Source organism: Tamandua tetradactyla, chromosome 1 (assembly GCF_023851605.1).
Source record: "Tamandua tetradactyla isolate mTamTet1 chromosome 1, mTamTet1.pri, whole genome shotgun sequence".
NCBI lineage: Eukaryota > Metazoa > Chordata > Mammalia > Pilosa > Myrmecophagidae > Tamandua > Tamandua tetradactyla.
The window spans coordinates 161,983,432-162,004,154 of NC_135327.1; the positions used below are offsets into that span (position 1 = coordinate 161,983,432).

General features: G+C 41.4%; 1 long non-coding RNA gene across 1 annotated transcript in view; it reads left to right on the forward strand.

The window, feature by feature from the left end:
* The first annotated feature begins 10,999 nt into the window (after positions 1-10,999).
* Positions 11,000-20,723, forward strand: part of LOC143687118 (uncharacterized) — a 120,283-nt gene continuing 110,559 nt past the window's right edge. Inside the window, exon 1 of the long non-coding RNA XR_013177436.1 lies at positions 11,000-11,090. This is a non-coding gene — a long non-coding RNA (uncharacterized LOC143687118). The remainder of the gene's footprint in view (positions 11,091-20,723) is intronic.

A 20,723-nucleotide genomic window follows, 5' to 3' on the forward strand; every position in this document is an offset into this window, starting at 1 on the left:
TCAGTCTGCATTTTGTGATTAAAGATGTTATTTTTACTCTTCAGCACCAAATTAGCTTGACTAGCAATCTAATGTAGAAAATACCAGTAGATAGTGAGTAAGATGGCTTGTGTTGAACTTGCTCTCCACCTAATGCTGTACCTGCTCTGTACTTCAGATTTCAAATCTATTAAATAAGGAAAATAATATTTGTGAGGATATATGAAATAGTGTATGTGAAGTCCTTAACATAGAATCTGACATATAGTAACACTAAAGAACATTTTCTGTTGTATTATTGCATAGTAAATAGTCGGTTCTTTGTCTGAGTCCTTGGAAGATTCTCTGCTTTCTATTTTCTTTCTGATAGTTCCTATTATCACTATTAATCACCTGCACCTGTTAGCATCCTAACTCTCTTTACTTGCCAGCCCAGTTGAAATAAAATGAATGTTTTTGGAAACAAATTAGAAAACATATTCCACCCCTGTATAAACCACTGCTTATGTTCCTGTGGAATTTGGTTTCTACTTTTGTTCGCACATTTTGTTTTCGCACATTTGAAAGAGTGTAATAAAATCAGAAAAGGCAAAAAGTGCACCTGTTGGAGCTCAATGGTGGCAAAAGAAAAAAATGGGCTCCTAGACCTACTGGTGTGACTCAGAGTATGCATTGCTAGTTTCCAGTGGTTCCAACTGGGTTTCCGATTACAGTCCCTCTGAACATGGGTTTGTCTTCTCTGATTTTCTTTGAGTCTGGTTTTTTTTTTTTCCTTCAATTCAATCCTGTTTCTGTCCTCAGTCACACTACACTCTCTGACCCCTTGTTGGCACAAGGCTCCTCTGTTTTGCTCAGGAAACACAACCCTCTGGCTTTAGGCCAAGCAGAATTTTTCTTTTGCATGTGCAGGCACCCGGGTATCAAACCCGGGTCTCCTGCATGGCAGGTGAGAACTCTGCCTGCTGAGACAATGTGGCCCTCCCTCAAGGAGAATTTTGACTGAGGTCCTGACAGTCTGTGTACACTCCTGTGGAGAGCCGCCTCCCGGGTCGGGCCTAGTGGACACGCCGCAGCCTGCTCTAGAGTTCCCCCCGCCCATCGAGTGAGCCAAGATGGCGCCCGCATCCTGCCTCCGCGTATGACGTACGCGCCCGCCAACCCTGTCTACCAATCACCCTTGTATACGTGGCGTTAGCCCATTGGGTTTGGATTTTGTATATAAAGGCGTTACCCGGACGGGGAAAGCGAGACGACCCGCAGGGAGCCGTACCTGACGGCCGCATAGAGGTTGCTCCCCCGTGGGGTATTTTAGCCCGCGCGGAACCTGTTACAAAGAATGCAAGCTTAGCTCCAGTAAAGGTCTGTGCTCACAACCGCCGCGTGTTACGGATTCGTGTCTGCCATTCAAGTCGGTTTGTCTGCGTCTGTCTCTCTCTCCTCTGTCCCCTTCGCCGGCCGGGGGCTTGACACTGAGCGAGAAGTCTCGGACAAGTGGTGGCCCGTACGGGGAAACCTTCTTCTGCTGCCTCTCCCCGAGCTGGTGAGGACGTGCTTCTCGGGTTCACGGCGGAACCTCCGCGCCTGATCAACGTGAGAGGGTAAGTGCTTTCTGCTACGTGAGAGTTAAGGGCTGTGGGCGTTCAGGTAGCCCCAGTGAGTCGGGAGAGCTCCCCGATTGGTTAAGGTCCAGTGCCGACTGCAAGCATGGGGCAGTCAGGAAGTTCACCTTTGTTAGCTCCCTTAAAGACCCTTTTAGCGGACGGCTCCTGTGAAAGTGAGCCGCCCACTTGTAAGCCGCCAGAGTCAAGCACTAGTTCAGACACCTCTGACTCAGAGTCAGATGGTGATGAGACCGAGGGTGCAGACGCGCCTCCGCTGATCGATTGGGGGAGGCCCCCTGTCTCACCCACGCAGCCTTCCGCCCCGCCAGCGCCTGCTGCAGGGGCGCGGCGGTTTCCGGTGAATGGTTTTGGTGATCTCGCCAAAAACCCTCACCACGGGCTCCCTCTGGTGGCCGAATCAGGTAATTACAGTGGCCCTCCTTTGCGAGACCCGGAACCCCCTACAGGCTGGTCTAGGGAGGGGCAGTTACAGCTGTGCCCCCCGCCTGCGTATGCAGGCCCTCAGGGTCCCACGTCATCAAACAATAGAGGGAGGCATTTCTGGAATTGGATTCCTTTTTCAACCTTTAGACCTTTCGGTATGCTGGGTGGTTACCAACCGCTTAAGCCAGAACCAGCTTCAGAAATGTACCCGGTTATTATCAATCCCCAAGGTAATAATCAGTATGAGTCATATGATTACAAAGTCTTAAAGGAGTTGAGGCAGGCCGTCCATCAGTATGGCCCCAATGCCCCTTTTACATTGAATATGGTTGAAAACCTTTCCGCCCTGAATCACACACCCGCAGATATATATCAGTTGGCCCGTGCTTCTTTGCCACCAGGCCGATACATAGATTGGAAAGCATGGTTTGAGGAGTTGGCTGAGGAACAAGCCGCAAAAAACGCAGCGGGGAGACGTGGCGGGTGGAATGCAGATATGCTATTGAGGAAAGGTGCCCATTCCCAGAATCAAACAGGGTTCCCTCAAGAAGTCTATGGACAGATTTTCTGCTGTTTCATAGGCGCCTGGAAAAAGTTGGCAGGCCAGGGAGAGGCTCAAGCTTCACTCAGTAGCATACACCAGGGCCCCACTGAACCATTCGTGGATTTTGTAGCCAGAATGCAAACTGCGGCTGAGAGAATTTTCTCAGACCCAGGAGTAGCAGAGACCGTAGTCAAACAAATGATATTTGAACAATGCAATAAAGAGTGTAAAGCTATCCTGGTACAAAACAAGGGAAAGAGCATGACGGAGTGGGTTCGTCTCTGTAGAGACGCTGGCAGCCCGTTAACTGCTGCAGGTCTAGCTGCCATGCTAGCCAGCTCCTTACAAGTAAATACAAAGAAAACCAAAGACTCAGGAATAAGACCTAAGGAATGTTATCACTGTGGCCGGTCGGGACACATTAAGAGAAACTGTCCCAATAAAGACCAACCACCCACCACTCAACAATATGATAGGCCGCATGCGATGACCAGACTATGTGGCCGTTGCCGTAAGGGACCCCATCGCGCAGAAGACTGTAGATCAGCCTTCGATGCGCAGGGCAAGCGCATTTCTGGCCATCCTGAGCAGGTTCCAAAAAACGGGCAGAGGGGGTCCGCCCTTCCGGTGGGCCCCCTTGCTTGCCATACGACGACACAACACCCGTCCACGTTCGTGCATCCCCCGGATCAGCAGGACTGGACCTCTGTGCCACCTCCAGGCTTGTACTGACCCCCTCCATGGGAGTCCAATTGGTGGGGACCTCCTTTAAAGGGCCCTTACCAACAGGTACTGTGGGGCTCCTATTAGGGAGAGCATCCACAGCCTTGAAAGGATTAACAGTTATACCAGGTATTGTAGACTCAGATTTCACAGGTTATGTCCAGATTATGGTACAATCTCAGCAAGGTACTCTGGTCATTGCAGAGGGTGATAAGCTGGCACAGCTCTTGCTCTTGCCCAGCTTACATCCGCTCTTTCCGAGTAAAGCCAGACAAAGAGGAGATAAGGGATTTGGGTCTACTGGAGAAGTTTTTGAGGGCCTCCATATGTCCCTGGAGTCTCGACCCATGTTGACTATTAAGGTACAAGGCAGACCCTTCCTGGGCCTGCTAGATACCGGGGCCGATCGGTCGATCATAAGACAACAAGAATGGCCCTCCGCCTGGCCGACGTGCAAGGCGGAGGACACCATTAGAGGAATAGGCCAGGTCTCAGCACCCATGCTGAGTGCAACTGCCCTTCATTGGGCAGATGAAGAAGGACATCAAGGTAGCTTTCAGCCTTATGTGTTAGCCCTGCCCGTGTCCTTATGGGGAAGAGACATTCTAGCCCAGATGGACGTTACTTTGACCAGTAACTGTTCTCCAACTTCTAAGCATCTGTTAAAAGGAATGGGATATGTCCCTGGCAAAGGCTTAGGAGCCTCATTGCAGGGGCGCACAACACCTATACAGGCTGTCTCCAATTCTGATAAACGAGGCCTGGGTTTTTCCTAGGGGCCACTGAGGGGAGATTCCCATCCACACCTATAAGACTAAGGTGGAAAACCGAAACCCCGGTTTGGGTGCCTCAGTGGCCCTTACCAAAGGAAAAACTCTCAGCGTTACACACTCTTGTGTCAGCACAACTAAAAAAGGGCCACATCATTCCTTCCACATCACCTTGGAACACCCCCGTATTTGTCATAAAAAAGAAATCAGGTAAATGGAGACTGTTACATGACTTAAGGGCTATTAATAACTGCATGGAGCCCTTAGGACCTGTTCAGATTGGGCTGCCCCTCCTCTCAGCTCTACCAAAACATTGGCCTATTGTCATCTTGGATCTCAAGGACTGCTTCTTTTCCATTCCACTTCACCCTGAAGATACCCCAAAATTTGCTTTTACTGTGCCCTCTCTTAACCAAGAGAAGCCCTGTCACCGTTTTGAGTGGACAGTCCTGCCCCAGGGCATGACTAATAGCCCTACCATGTGCCAACTGTATGTTGCTACAAAGCTGGCCGATACTCGGCGACAGTTCCCCCAAGCAAAAATCCTTCATTATATGGATGACATCCTGCTGACTCATGAAGATACAGATCTCCTTGAGACAGTTCTGTCACACCTAGTCCTTACACTTAGAAAAGCCCACTTAGAAGTAGCCCCTGAAAAGATCCAAATGACAGAGATCGCCACCTTCCTAGGGACCAAAATTACACCTACTCATGTATCCCCCCAAAAGGTGTCTCTTAGGCTAGACAACATACATACCCTCAATGACTTGCAAAAACTCATGGGAGATATCAATTGGATTCGCCCGTACCTGAAATTACCTAATGCCAAATTAGCGCCTTTATTTGACTTGCTAAAAGGGGATTTGAACATAACTTCGCCCCGGCACCTCACTCCCGAAGCGAGGCAAGCACTATATCAAGTAGAACAGGCACTCAGTAGCGCTGCTTTAAAAAGAATAAACCCCCATGAGCCCTTTGAGGCCTGCTTACTGCCAACAGAGCTACAGCCCACGGCGGTGCTGTGGCAACAGGGACCATTACTCTGGGTCCACCCCGGAGTTTCTCCTAAGAAGAGTTTAGAGCATTATCCTACGGCGATTGCAGAGTTGGCCTTAGAAGCCATAAAAAGGGCCGTACAACATTTTGGCCAACAACCTAAAAACCTCAGAGTACCTTACTCTTCCCAGCAACTTGAGACACTTACTGGATGTATAGATCAATGGGCCATTCTCCGGTGTACCTTTTTAGGAAGTATTGACAACCAATACCCAAAAGATCCCCTCTTGCAATTCGTTACCCGACACCCAGTAATCTTTCCTAGAGTGACTTCACCCAAGCCACTAGTGAACGCCCTCACCGTGTACACGGATGGTTCCAGCTCCGGTTCAGGAGCATACTGTGTGGAAGGGAGTACTCCCAAAACAGTGTTCTTCCAACCACAGAGACCTCAATGGGTAGAATTACAGGTCATTATTACAGTCCTGAAAGAAATTACCGATCCCCTAAATATTATATCTGATTCGATTTATGTCGTAAATTCTGTAAATATTTTAGAGACAGTGGGCATTATAAAATATTCCTCCTCAGTAAGACCATTCTTTATCAAACTTCAAGAGACAATATGTGCCAGACAACATCCTTTCTACATAACTCACATTAGAGCGCATACAGGCCTGCCTGGCCCCATGGCACAAGGAAATCACATAGTAGATGTAGCCACTCGACAGCCACACATCTTCCCTGCGCTGACACCATATCAGCAAGCCCGAGAATTCCATGACAGATTTCACATCAATGCAGGTACCCTAGCTAAGCGGTTTAGTATACCGCGTGCAGCTGCTAGAGATATAGTCCGAGCTTGCAGGGATTGTGCAGAACAGAGAGCAGTCCCTTCGGTTGGAGTTAACCCTAAAGGTCTCATCCCGGGAGACATTTGGCAAATGGATGTCACCCATCACTCAGAGTATGGTAAAGTTAAATACCTGCATGTGTCAGTGGATACTTGTTCTCAAGTTTTATTTGCCTCTCCCGAATCAGGAGAAAGAGTCCACCAAGTAATTGCACACTGCCTTGCCGCTTGGGCAGCTTGGGGTAAGCCGAAAATATTAAAAACAGACAACGGACCCGCTTACACCAGCAAAGCCTTCCAAAGATTTTGTGCAAATATGGAAGTGCAATTAAAACATGGTATCCCCTACAACCCTCAAGGGCAAGGAATCATTGAAAGAGCACACAGGTCTCTTAAAGACTTGCTCAAAAAACAGAAAGGGGGAATAGGCCACGGCCTGTCCCCGAAGGCTCAACTGTCTGTAGCCTTATTTACATATAATTTTTTAAATGAAAATTCACTAGGAATGACACCTGCTCTTCAGCACACTACTCCGAGTCCTCCACATAGAGGTCTAGTCCGTTGGAAGGATGTCCTGTCAGGACAATGGCAAGGCCCTGACCCAGTGCTCAGCTGGGCCAGAGGCTCTGTTTGTGTTTTTCCCCAGGAACCAGGACGTCAACCTGTGTGGGTTCCGGAAAGACTGGTGAGAACCGTGACGTCGCCCGAGGACGCCAAGGAACTGTTGCCCAGAAAATTGATAAGCCTCCAACCAGAGCCACCAGATCCGGTCTCCAACTCTGCTGATGATGGCGACGAACGACAAGATGACAACAGGAGCGCTAGTCACCCTTCTATCGTATAGAAAGGGGACCAGCTTTAAAACCTCCCTACCTTTACTAACCTCTCCCAACAGGTGGATTCAGACCTTCGAGTGCTTGGGGATATCAAGTTGACCCCCGTTGATTTCGACCTTTCCAAACTGGGCGAGACTGTACAAAGTCTGTGGAACCGAGTCACCTCATGGTTCTCTTGGCCCAATTTGACTACTTGGATCCTCGTGGCAGTGGGACTATTAGTGGGTTTAGTCACTGTTAAATGTTTGTTAGAACGCTTGCTCCAGACACAGCAGCAATTACGTGTCACTACCATGTTGGCTATGTCACTCGCCCCTGATGCTCCTGGCAACGAACCAGCTCCCCCCTCACTGTATGACCCGTCCCGGCCACTCAGGGCGGGGCGCTCGAAAACAGGATCTGCTGCAAAGCCCATGGCCGTGTCCCGGGTGTAAAAGGCGGCACCAGAAGTCATAATTTTTGTCTAAAGGATGATCTCTACGGCGGAGTCACGGTCCTGGCCAGACTAGACTCCGGCCATTGCACAGAGACACCTAATGACGCTCTCGGCTCTGGTTGCCGCTCTCCTGCCCCCCTACATAACCCAGTTGCGAGGCGAAGCACTGCAGGGAGAGTCACGTTGTTTCCAGTTCACGGGCTCTCCGGTCTCTATATGAGGAGGCATTCTGGTTGGTGCCTAGCAAGCCTAGTCCAGACTCCCCAAAGCACCAAAACATGTAGTGGGCCTGAGTGGCCCACGGGAGCTCACTCATCAATGGAGACACTGGGTCAAAATGAATAAAAAAGGGGGAGATGTGGAGAGCCGCCTCCCGGGTCGGGCCTAGTGGACACGCCGCAGCCTGCTCTAGAGTTCCCCCCGCCCATCGAGTGAGCCAAGATGGCGCCCGCATCCTGCCTCCGCGTATGACGTACGCGCCCGCCAACCCTGTCTACCAATCACCCTTGTATACGTGGCGTTAGCCCATTGGGTTTGGATTTTGTATATAAAGGCGTTACCCGGACGGGGAAAGCGAGACGACCCGCAGGGAGCCGTACCTGACGGCCGCATAGAGGTTGCTCCCCCGTGGGGTATTTTAGCCCGCGCGGAACCTGTTACAAAGAATGCAAGCTTAGCTCCAGTAAAGGTCTGTGCTCACAACCGCCGCGTGTTACGGATTCGTGTCTGCCATTCAAGTCGGTTTGTCTGCGTCTGTCTCTCTCTCCTCTGTCCCCTTCGCCGGCCGGGGGCTTGACGCTGAGCGAGAAGTCTCGGACACACTCCTTCTCTCCCTGCCTCCCCTCCCACTGCTTTTCACCCTTAGGAAGCTTTTCATCTTAGTCTATTGGATTCAGCAATTCTTTTCTGTCATTGCACATATATCTCTAGGTAGAAGATGGAGGATGGAGAGTGTTCATCACTTCTATGGTCTAGGAATCTCAAAAAACATAATAACTCACATTCCCTGAACACACATCTAATGGTCAGGAGCTTCCATGTACATGCCCTCCTTTAATCATATATGCCCTCCTTAATCATCAAACTCTTGAGAGGTTGGCATCTTCATCCTTAATTTATAGAGAAAGAAAGCAAGCCTCAAACAACGTAAGCTCTTTTCTGAGGTCATATATTTATTAATATTTAGAGCAAAGATTTGAATTCAGGGATGCTGACTAGAAAACCTGTGCTCATTTCACTATATTTTGTCACCTCTAATACAAAATTGATAAGCCATGAGAATCTATGAGAATGAGAATCACATTTTTAAAAATTTTATTAGTGATACAATTGAAACTTTGAAAGTGTTTTCATTTATGTGTTTAGGATATATCGTAATCATTCTAAATACATCCCATAGGGATTTTACTGAAAAGCAATTGAGTGAGGTACCTTGCTAAATGTCACTATCTAGACAAAATGTAAAATAACAAAGTACATATGTATTTATATTTTATATCTAATATAGATTCTTTCATTTAAAAGTGTTTATTGACTCTTTCCTCAGCTACTGCTAAGGTATTTGGTCCTTTGGAGTAGCTAGTGTTGGGTGGGGAGGGAAACGCTAACTTCATCTGGCTGTAAGCCGGACTCCTGGCAGCACCAGCCCACCACTCACCTGCACCATAATGAGGCTCCCATCTCACTGCAGAGCGCATCCTGCCTGAAACTTTCTGACCAGGCTTGTTTGCAAGCCTATTCGAAGTTGACTGTCTTCCTCTTCATGCTAGAGCTAAATTAGTTTTATTTACTTGTTTTTCCAACTCATTTGCCCCTTTGACCCAACTTTCTCAGTTTTTGTTTTACACTTTAGTATTGTATCTATGCCATTATAATCATTCGAGGAATAAAGTAGAATGGGAAGGATTTAAGAGAGACTAATTAATGACTAATTTGTCATTAGCTCTTCTTCTCTAGAGTAATATGTCTTATTTTGATTCATTTTAACACATCTAGTAACCTACTTTCATTTTCTTGGAGACTTTTTTTTTTAAAGAGACTTTTAGTCTGTTCAATGCTGCTCTCTAGACTTACTGAATAAAAGATATTTTGGGGATTCTTCTTCCCTCTTTTGGGTTGGATCATTCATTTCTTATAACCCAAGTCTTCTTTCTTGGTTTACTCCCTCATTTTTGTGGGAAATATCCTTCAACATATATCTGCCAAAGGATGCATGAGGGAGAGGAAAATTTTTTGAAATTCTATATGTTTGAAAATGTATTCCATTCTCACACTTAATTGATAATATTCCATTCTCACACTTAATTGATAATTTTGCAGGGTGCAGGGCTGTAAGTTAGAAATACTTTTTTGTGCAAAATTGTTGAAAGCAATTTTCCACTGTTGTCATATGAAAGCACCGTTCCAGTCATCTCTGCAGAATATGGCTTATTTGACAGAGAAAGATGCAAAGATAGTAAAGGGAATCAGAATTGAATGATATCTCAGGATTTCCACAAGAGCCCTTTTCCCAGCTGTAGCTTTCTTAAATACTTTACAAGCAGGGGGTATTGCTAACAATATCCCCCGAAAGATCCATCAGACTTACATCAACGTACAGGTGTCCGCCCACTAACACTTAAGAAATCATGCTTTCTTAATCAGTTATATAAATACAAAAATGATTCAGCTTCAAGCAAGCATCTGAGTTTAATGCTTTCTATTGCATGGTTGCACACCTGTGCTGAAGTATCATTCAATTTCCTTTTATACTGATTGAAACCAGGTTTCTTTACTGCTAGTTGGTCTCCCTGAGCCTTATTACTCCCTCCACACTGTTAGCAACTCACCAAATATTCGGTCCCTCCAATTCCTGTCTCACAGCTACACTACATTTTTCCAACCTCTCTTGTAGTTCTGTTTGGGCAGATTTTAATGCAACATGAGTAGAAATGATGTACTTTCTTTCCCATTCAAAATCCTGAGAAGGGTGTTCTTCCTGCACACTGTCTTTTTTATTTTGCCATCTGGGTTATTATCTGGATAATGAGGTACCATGTAATAAAACCCCCAATGTAAGTAAGAATTATGAAATACAGAAAAGCTGTCTGTTAATTAGAAACTTTTGCAACTTTACCTGAGCATGAAATAAACCAATATGTTTGAGAATTTTATATTTTGTATCTATATTATGCAGCATCTAATGTCATCTTAATACAGAATGCATTCTAATTCTTGATGCTTTGTCAAAGATCTGTTCCTCTCTTCCCGTTTCCCCCCTAACTTTTACTATCTTCTCAGGGTTCCCTGTACTTAGAAATTTCAGCATGATGTGCCTCAATATGTGTTCGATCTTATCCAAGGACTCAGTGGTCAAATTTAGTTCATTTCTAATTTAATCTTCATTTTCCATTTTTGTGAAGATTCTATTCAACCTCCTGGGCTGATTCTCTAATTCCTTTGTATCTTTTCCTAATATCTATCTCTGTCTTTTTCTTCTATCTTCTGGGAGTTTTTTCTCAATTTAATGGTCTGAAACATCTATTGTTTTTTTTCATATCTACTATCATATATATATATTAAATTTCTAAGAACTCTTTTTTATTCTTTAATCTCTCAAGATATTAATGCAAATTTTTAATGTTCCTTCTCTAGCAATTCTTTATATCAAGTTTCTCTCTTTTTTATTTGCTTAATTTGACTTCTGATTTTGAAGCTGGAGTGGAATATGAATAGGGCTGGTGGTTGTATCATTAAATGTGTAGACTTTGAAATTTTCCCTTGTTTTTTCTATTATGACCTCTATCTCCGAAGATGCCTTATTACCCTCTATTCTAGAGATCCTCTGTTTGATCATCTTCAGAGAAGAAATCTGCAATATTCTGCTGAATTGGATGGGCCAGTGACCTGGCTGTGGAATGCAGAAGGTAAATGGAACCTAAGTTTTTTTTTCTGGCATAATATTTTTATTCTGAAATGTATCATACATGGGACAGTAATGAATGCACACTAATATACAGAAACACTAACACATACACATGTACATAAACAGCCACATAGCTAAACAAATAACTGTGAAATGAACACCTATAATCCCCACCCAGGTCAAGATATAAAAAATTGCCAGAACCTTAGAACACCCGTGTATTTGGCCTGATTGCAGTCTCCCTCTGTCCACTGGGACTTTTATCACTGATTACGATAATCAATTTTTGCTTTTCTTAATAGTTTTTCATCCTATATATGTGTACTAAAGCTATATATTCTTTAGTTTGCATGTTTTTGTGCTTACTATTTATACATTATATATTTATAGTAATAAAATATTATACTATTTTCCTCTGTGAGCTGTTTCTTTTACCCAACATTATAAGATTTATCTATGTGTTAATTTATCTAGTATAGTTTATTTCACCAATATATAGTATTTCCTCATGGGAATATACTGAAATTTACTTTTACACCCTACTATTAATGGGTCATTTCCATTTTCTTGCTCTCATGAATAATTTATATGTCTTGGTCCACATGGTCAGGAGTTTCTCTTGTGCATCTATTTGAGAGTGAACTTGCTGCATCATGAAGTCTGTGCATGTTGGAATTTTCTAGGTAAGTTCAATGGATTTCCAAGGTAGTTGTGTCAATGTAACCTCCAATCAGTAGTGTATAAGGATTTCAGTGTTTCAACATCATGCCAATCCTTGCATTTGACCTATTTCTTAAATACACTTTCAAGCAATATTCCTGCTTTTAGCCCTATCTTCATCCCCACTTCCAGAGAAACCTAGTACTGCCAATTTGAGAGCCATTTGGAAGTTTTATAATTTGGTCACTGGTTAGATTTTCTCACCGTTGCCTTGGGTCCAGCTTCCTTGGCTCTGCTCAGTCAGTTATCTCTTTCTGTTTGCTTTCCATCTTGCAAATGTTTGTTACTCTTATTTCCTGTGCTATTCTGTTTGCTCTTTGAGGATATTTGTCTTTCTTTTTGAAAATTCTTTTCCTGTCATTTTAGTGGGCTTCAGAAGTGAACGGAAGTAAATGTATGTTTAACTGGAAAATCCTAAAACCAGTTTTCATGAGAATCAGTGGTCATGAGAATCAATGGACTGATCAGGCTGTAGTTCTCTGCTCCATTTTAGTATGGAGCTGAATTGGTGGAGAAGGAGCCTTAAGAGGATAAAGTTGTTTTCACTTATGGGCACATGGAGAAAGGAAGGTTAGCCTTAAATATTCTTATTATTAAAGTATTAATGTTAATGCAATTGAATTTCTACTTGGAAAACTTATAAGAATGATTTCAGAAGAAGGAAGAAAGAAAAGACAAAAGGAAGGAGGAAAGGAACAATAGAGGAACAAAAGAAAAGAGGGAAGGAAGGAGGAAAGGAAGAAAGAAAAAAGAAGAAAGGAAGTTAGTTGCAATACTTATAAAGCGAAGGTCCTCCAACTCGCACCTTGATGCAAACCTAAAATCAGTGCAGTAGTCTGCATGGTATTGTATTCAGAGAAAAATGCCTGAGAACCAGAAGACTAATTGGTTAGAAAAATTAAGTATTTACTGAAACTTTTAAAAGAATCTTCTTTCCCATATTATTTCTGACTTTCTCTCTGATGCATATGCTCACCCACACACACAGACCCCCCCACACACATTTTGTCTCTTTCCAATCAGTACACTAGGCCATTCCTAACTCTCCCCCCTCTACTCTAACTCTGGTCTTTGTTTGTATGCTAACTGAATCTCTCTGACTACACCTACCTCAAGTTGTCAAAACAAAAGAAAACCCAGGTCTTGGTCAGGAAACCTAAATCCTACATCCTTGAATGGGAGTGAGAGTGCATGTAATCATAACTTAAGATCTTATATTTTGTCCCTGTCACATTAGAAAAAAGGAAAGAAGTAAAGAAGGAGGGAAGGAAAGAAAATAAACAAGGAAGAAAGAAAGAGAGAAAGAAAGAAGAAAGGAAGAAAGAAGGAAAGAAAGGAAGATAGGACAGGGGAAGATTAAAAGGGTGGAAGGATATTATATTATAGAATTGTGGACAAAATGCTGATGTTTCCTAAAAGGTCAAGCCTAATTTTCAGAAAGATTTGAAGCAGCTTATGTTAAGAATACAAATATAAAGAAGTTATTAAAGTGAATAATAAGAAGAGAGCAAAGTGAGAAAGTGACAATAGCAGAGTATGCAAATACTCAACAGCAGAATAAATCCATAAAACCTTTTTGGTAAATAAGACACCTTCATGTTTCTATATTGAAACCAAGCTATACCTTTGCTATTATTAAACAGTCATAATGAAGCTAATAATCCAACTATATATTTCACTTTAATAAACTTACTCTTCTAAAGTCCTGTTAATTTAAATTGTATATTATATCTACTCCAGTAGTGCTTTCTCATGAATTACAAATTCTTTAAGATCAGCTCCTGAAAAAATAAAGCTCTATCATTGCAGAATCATTGCCAGGTTGAAAATCAATTTAGAGCATGATGTATTTCTTCAAGGTCAAAGATGACAAAAGTAATAATGATATTCCTTTACAGAATGAAAAAAGTATAACAATATTCCTTTACAGAAATAAAAACTCTTTCTTTGAAAGGAATATTATTATCAACAAAATGTTAATTCAAGAAAAATTTATTGCAAGTTCATGAGATGCCAGGAACTATAGGAAGAAATGAAGAATAATTGTAATATAACATTCAAGATTTCCCTTGTAGAAACTTCCAGTCTTTTAAGAGATGGGTCAGGCATGGTAGGCTTTAAATCACTAATAAAGATGGACTCATTTTGTCTAAGAAAGTGAAATAGGCCTCAGAGAGGAGGTAATGCTTAAACTGGTTCTTAAAATAAAGAAGTTTTCCAGGGACAAAGGAGGGAAAGATCATGCTTGTCAGACAGAGGGAAAGGAACTTAGGTCTAGAGATAAAAATGTTTTGAAGAACATGGCTAACTTGGTGTGAGCTTCATACATATGAAGAGGCGAGAGATGGGGTTTGAATGGGGAGCAGACCCAGAATATGATGAAGGGCTATGTACCTCTGGTAGTTAGGTTCCCATGTCAACTTGGTCAGGTGAAGGTGCCTATCTCTGTTTCTGTGGACGTGAGCCAAGGTATGTGAACTTCATCTATTGTTCATTACATCTGCAGTCAGCTAGGAGGCATGCCTGCTGCCATGAATGATGTTTGATTTACTTGGTTTGTGCTTAAATGAGAGAACTCAAAGTATCACAGCCCAAGCAGCTCAGCATACCTCATCTCAGCACCCACAACTCAGCCCAGGCCTTTGGAGATACAGAAAGGAATCACCCCTGGGGAAAGTTGTTGGAACCCAGAGGCCTGGAGAGAAGGCCAGTAGAGACCACCCTGTGCCTTCCCACATAAGAAGGAACTTCAGTTGAAAGTTAGCTGCCTTTCCTCTGAAGAACTAATGAAATAAATCCCCTTTTATTAAAAGCCAGTCCATCTCTGGTGTGTTGCATTCCGGCAGCTAGCAAACTAGAACAGTACTCAAAACAAGATGTTGTGCATTCAACTAATTAGACTAGTGATTTCTCTCACCTGACCTAAATGATTTTCAATATTTCAATAGAATCCATGGATATTGTCCATGAACTGTAATATTGTACAAACAAATATGGTTTTTTTTGGTTTTATTATGGATTTTTATGAATGAAATCTTTTGAAACAGAGCATCTTTTGAGTTGTGGGATATGACAAAAGTGATATTTGATCATGAAAATATTGGACATCTGAAAGTTCTTTAGCAGGAAATCATATTTAAATTGTAAAAGAAAATAAAAAAAGCAAAATCCCTAACCTCTGTGTGTTTTCTTTTCCTGTTTGTTATATGTAGTTGTGATTGTTTCTTTTAGATTTTAGCAAACCTTAAGAATTTAATGAAAACAAAAACGTATTAAATTAATCTGGGACCTAGCAGGGAACACAATTTATCCTATATAACTTAAATGAGAAGATACCACTGAAGAGATCTTATTAAGGTTTGGCAAGGTTTAACTAACTAAAGAATGAAGAAGGATCCAGAGACTAGCAGCACTAAAAAACCTTGCCACCTTTAAGGCTGAAGGGACAATTGGAGGAAATGGTGTAACTATGGCAGAATAATTGCTGGGACAATGGCGCACAAATCACCTAGAAGAAGCTGTCATAGTGGAAGGTGAAACCAAGGCTAGAGATGCAAGACCGTACTAGTTGGGAATAAATGCCCCAACCCCTCTCTCCTTCTGCCCTCTCACCTCCAGTTAGTGCTTCCCATTGTCAATGGCCATGGAGATCTAATGATGTAGTTCACAGCCAGCCTCCTAGGACAGAGTATTCCAGAGAAGAACAAGGAATAGTAACTGGGGATAGGGTGGTGTACACACAAAGGGTGCAGAGAAAAGAGACTTGCTAAAATATTAACTCAATGAATTAATCTCATTTAAAAATTTGCAAGAGAAAAGTCATGTTCACAGACCATCTGCAGAGAAAGAGATACTGTTATGCAAGGGATATCACTGGTTTCCAGTTCCTAGTTCTAATCTTTTAAGAGGTCTGCTTTATTGCTTCCTGTTTTAGTTTGAAAGCTGCCAGAATGCAGAAAAGCTTTTAAAAAGGGAATGTATTAAGGTTTAACTTAATACATGAAAATGTCCAAATTAAGACATTCAGAGAAAGATACCTTAACTCCAAAGAAAGGACCGATGAAGTTCAGGGTTTCTTTCTTAGTTGGAAAAGCACATGGTAACATCTGCTAGCTTTCTCTCCTCATTTCATAAGGGGCCCCAGGTGAGTTTTCCTTCTGCTCCAAAGGTATCTAGCTGTGTAGGCTCTGTTGGTACTGGCAACTCTAAAGTTTTTTCCAAAATGGTTCCCTCTTAAAGGGTGCCAGTAAGCAACACCACCTTGAAGAAATACATCTCCATGGAAACCATCTAATCAAAAGTTGCCACCTACAATTTGTTGGGTCACACCTCCATAGAAATAATCAGAAAAATCTCACCCAGCAATATTGAATGAGGATTAAAGAACATGTCTTTTCTGGGGTACACAATAGCTTCAAACCAGCACTGTTGCATTGAATTTTTATGTTACCATGGTTCCTTTTACTCAGATGGCTTCTATGTTTTGGAAACCAAGAGAAAACTAAGAGAGTCAATCTTAAAGAACAGCTGCATCATTGCAGAAATTTTGCCTAGAAGTGACTGGTATGTGTGTATGTACTGCTTCATATGGAGAAAGAAATACTTTCTCTAGGAATAGATATTTCCTTTCTCTCCATTTCTGTAGGTAGGTCATCAACTGCTGTTTTATTGCATATTGACTTAAGCATGACCTTTGTCAGTCAGGATAGGCTAGATTAAACTCTATAATAAACAACCTGAAAAATACCAGAAGCTTAAAATAAAACAGGTTTATTTCTTGCTCCTGCTACATGTCCATGACAGGTTGGTGGTGGGGCTTTGCTTATTATGGTCACAAAGCTGGACCCAAGCTATCAAAGTAGCCACCATCTCAAAGGCTTTCTTTGTTGGGGGGAGTCTCATATTGCTACCTAAGTGTACTGGCCCAGAAACTGTCACAGCACTCCTGTTCACATCTCATTGCCTAGAATTAGATATGCATCCTTACCCAAAAACAAAGGGGCAAGAAAATTTAAATCTACTAAGTACCCAGAAAGGCAAGAACTGAAAACAGTTGGCAAACATCTCTAATGACTGCTACCACTCATTCATGGAAAAAGATACTTTGAAATAGGATCTCTATATAATTGTTATATTTGTGGGTCAGGGACCCAAGATGCACTGGTTTAGTCAATAGAATAACCAGAACTGAGCACCTACCAAGTTTATATTTGATTTCCTGTGTATATTTGCTTGCAGTCTATATTAGTCAGGGCTCTTTAGGAAAAAGAACCAACAGGAGATATCTGTAAATATGAGATTTCATAAAAGTGTCTCACACAACTCTGGGGATGCACAAGTCCAAATTTCATAGGGCAGGCAGCAAGCTGACAGCTCCAGTGGTCACCGATGAGCCCTCCAGGAGAGGCTGGCTGGCTGAAGTGGACAGAGTGATTCTCTCTTCTGACTCCTTTAAAGCTCTCAGCTGATTAGATTAATGTCACTGATTGCTGAAGACCTCAGCTGGCCCTGATTGTTGAAGACCTCAGCTGGCCCTGATTGCTGAAGACCTCAGCTGGCCCCTTTGGCCAACTGCAGTTGTAATCAGCCATGGATGCAATCAACATGCTGATGATTTAATAAACCAGCCTTCTGATTTATTAACCAACCACAAAATGTCCCTGCAGTAATGGTAGGCCAGTGCTCGACCTGGGCACCATTACATGACCAAGCTGACACATGAACCCAACCATAACACACCCAGAAGGTCAATGGAAGTTTTACTTTTTCTCTGTAGAAAGAGAAAACCATTGACTATAATCATTCTCATCAGTTGCTGCCTTTGCAACACCTTCTAAGAAAAATCCTGTGGTGTGTTTCACTTAAGAGGTGATAAGATTTCTTAATCACAATCCAAACTGTCTTTAACAAGTTTCAACACAAACTATAAATAGCCAGAATACCATCTGTTTCATATACTTTTGCATCAGTGAAACATGAGGGAAAAAGCTACTTGAGTCACCTATTTAAAGTTCTTCAGAATTGTCAACTGTCCCTTTAAACCTGTACTAGCATACCCTTTTGCTCATGCCACAATCTCCATAAGCCAACCAGCATTATCTCACATAAATAGGACTCAATAAATTTATGTCTGAGAAAAAAAATGCAGCCTTGCTTAATAGATCTAAATATCAGCCTTGACTTTAATTTGCTTTTATGACCTTCTGTCTTTATGCCTCCACATGAGAGTATAAACACAAAATTTCCTCAATTTACTAACAGGTTATATTTCAAAATATTTTATCAATATGCTGGTCACATAGGAAATAGAAATTAATTTTCCCATGCAAATTATGTTATAATTTGGTTGTTAGATTCCCAGATTTGATCACAGGGGCTTTATTTCTTTCCCTTCTGTTTTCTATCCTCCTCCAAAGCCCACTTTATTTTCTTTGCTAGTTCCAACTGTGGAGTGGGGAGCCAAGTTTTAAAGCCTTAGAAAAAAATTAGGTCAGGTGGGGAAGGAGGGAGAACCAGCTGTGTTTATGTGGCAGTGGTATTGAACCAGAAGATAAGATTTTAATGGTAAGGGAAAAAAAGGAGGCATTCAGAGGAGCCCCAAAACAGTGCCTCTTTTGTGCAGTCTTTCATGTAAAAGGCTTCAAGATTGGTTCACATAAATTGAGCATTACCTTTACAGAAGTACTGATTTAGCACATAACATCCATTGCTATGCCATTTCTCTGGACTATCCTATCCCCATATCTAGATTCTAATCTTATTAACACATCTCAACTTCCCAATGCATATGTATACATCTCTTTCTCCTTGATCAGTTTGGCTAGAGTTTTATCAGTTATACCAGTATTTTCAAAGAACCAGCTTTAAGTTTCATGGATTTTCTCTATTTTTCTGTTTTCTATTTCATTGATTTCTGCACTTATCTTTATTAGCTCCTTAATTCTGCTTACCTTAGGCTTAATTTGCCCTTCTTTTTCCAGTTTCTTCAGGTGGAAATTAAGATAATTGATTGCGATCTTTCTTCTTTACCAATATTAAAAACAATCTATGTATTTCCTTGTAAGCACTTCAAAAAAAACATGTATATTCTTCTAAGTTTGGGGATAATGTTCTGTAAATATCAATTAGATCAAAGTAGTTGAAGTATTGTTCAAATTTTCTATCTTGATTTGTCACTAATTATATCAATTATTGAGAGGTATATTGAAATATCTATCTCTAGTAATGGAATTATTTTTTCATATCTAAAGTTCATCTCCTATAAACAGCATATAGTTTGATCTTATTTTTTAAATAAAATCTGACAATGTTTTCATTTTAATGGAGTTTTTGGTTGATTTATGTTTAATATAATTATTGATGTATGTAAATTTGTCTACCATTTTGCTATTTGTTTTCTATCTTTCCCATCTCTTATTACCTTCATCGTTTCTTTCCTTGATTTAAATTATTTTATATGTCTATTATGCATATTAATTCCTTTATTGGCACTGAAGCTATAATTCTTTATTTTAAAGTTGGCTTTTCTAGGAATTATAATGAATATCCTTAACTTAATATAGTCCACATTTAATTAATATTATACCACTTCATAGATAAGATCCTTATAATAATATACTTCTATTTACTCCATCTTTCCTAGTGTTATAATACATTTTATTTCTAAATATGTTATAAAATCCCCAAACACAGTTATTACTTTTGCTTTAAACAAGAAATAGTCTTTTAAAGAAATAGAGAAGTGAGAAAAAAATGTTATATTTGCTGGTATATTTAACATCACCTGTGCTCTTCATTTCTTAATTTAGATTCATGTTTCCCTCTGCTGTCATGTTTCCTCGGGTGAAAGGACTGCTGGGAAAGTCAAGAACATGCCTAGTGGTCATTTCCCAGCTCTCACTTACCTGTCCTTTTCTCTTTTATGCAAATGTTTCCATATTCTTCAGCCCAGAGGAGGCTTTAAGGTCTAATGGCCTGACCATACCTTAAACTAGAAACCAGGAATAAGAAGTTCCAGCAGCTTATCAGGACAAGAACTCTCAGTGGTGGGCACTCTTGCCCTAGGGTATATGAACACCCATTCTTGAGTAGTATAGGCATTTCTCACCTGTGATATGAAGTGGCTATGTGGAGCTGCTTATACCAAACCCCGACCTGAGCTGTTGACCTCCCTGAAGAACTGGCCATAATAGGATCTCTTCCTTTGCACTTTTGGACCATTCGTGCTGTGTAAGTAATAAAGCAGTCTTGCTGAAATTTCTGTAGTGCCTGAGCCTGTGTTCCTACAACATACCATATAGCAACTTGTATAGAAACATACCATAAGCCCTTTCTTTAACTTATCTTGTAATCATGATCTCCCAGTGGTAAATTCTCCTAACTTTTGTTTATATGTATTTGTCTTCATTCTGACTTCGTTTTTGAAGTATATTTTCTTTGAGGGTAGACTTCCACATTGACAACTTCTTTTTTCTCTTTCAACGTTTTAAAGACGTGATTTCATTCTCTTTTAGCTTGCATTGCTTCTGATAAGAGGACTGTGATCATTCTTATTATTGTGCCACAAATTTTTTTTTTTTAATTTCACCAATTTAATTTATTCCATAAAGGGGTTGCCCTCTCACTGACCTGAGGAAAAGAAATAGTTGAAGTCTAAGTTTAGATCCAAGTAGGGATCTAAACAAAGTCATACAGGGTCTGATAAATCCAGAGATTTAATGTAAGGTTTTTCTTTGATGGCTTTTAAGGTTTTCTCTCTATCTTGGTATTCAGCAAGTTGACTGTGATGTGCCAAAGAGCAGTTTTCTTTGTTTGGGGATTGCTGAGCTTTTAGACCCTTGGTTTGAAATTTTATAGTTAAAATTGGAAAAATGTTTGCCTTCATTTTCTAACCGCCCCCCCCCTTTTTTTTTTT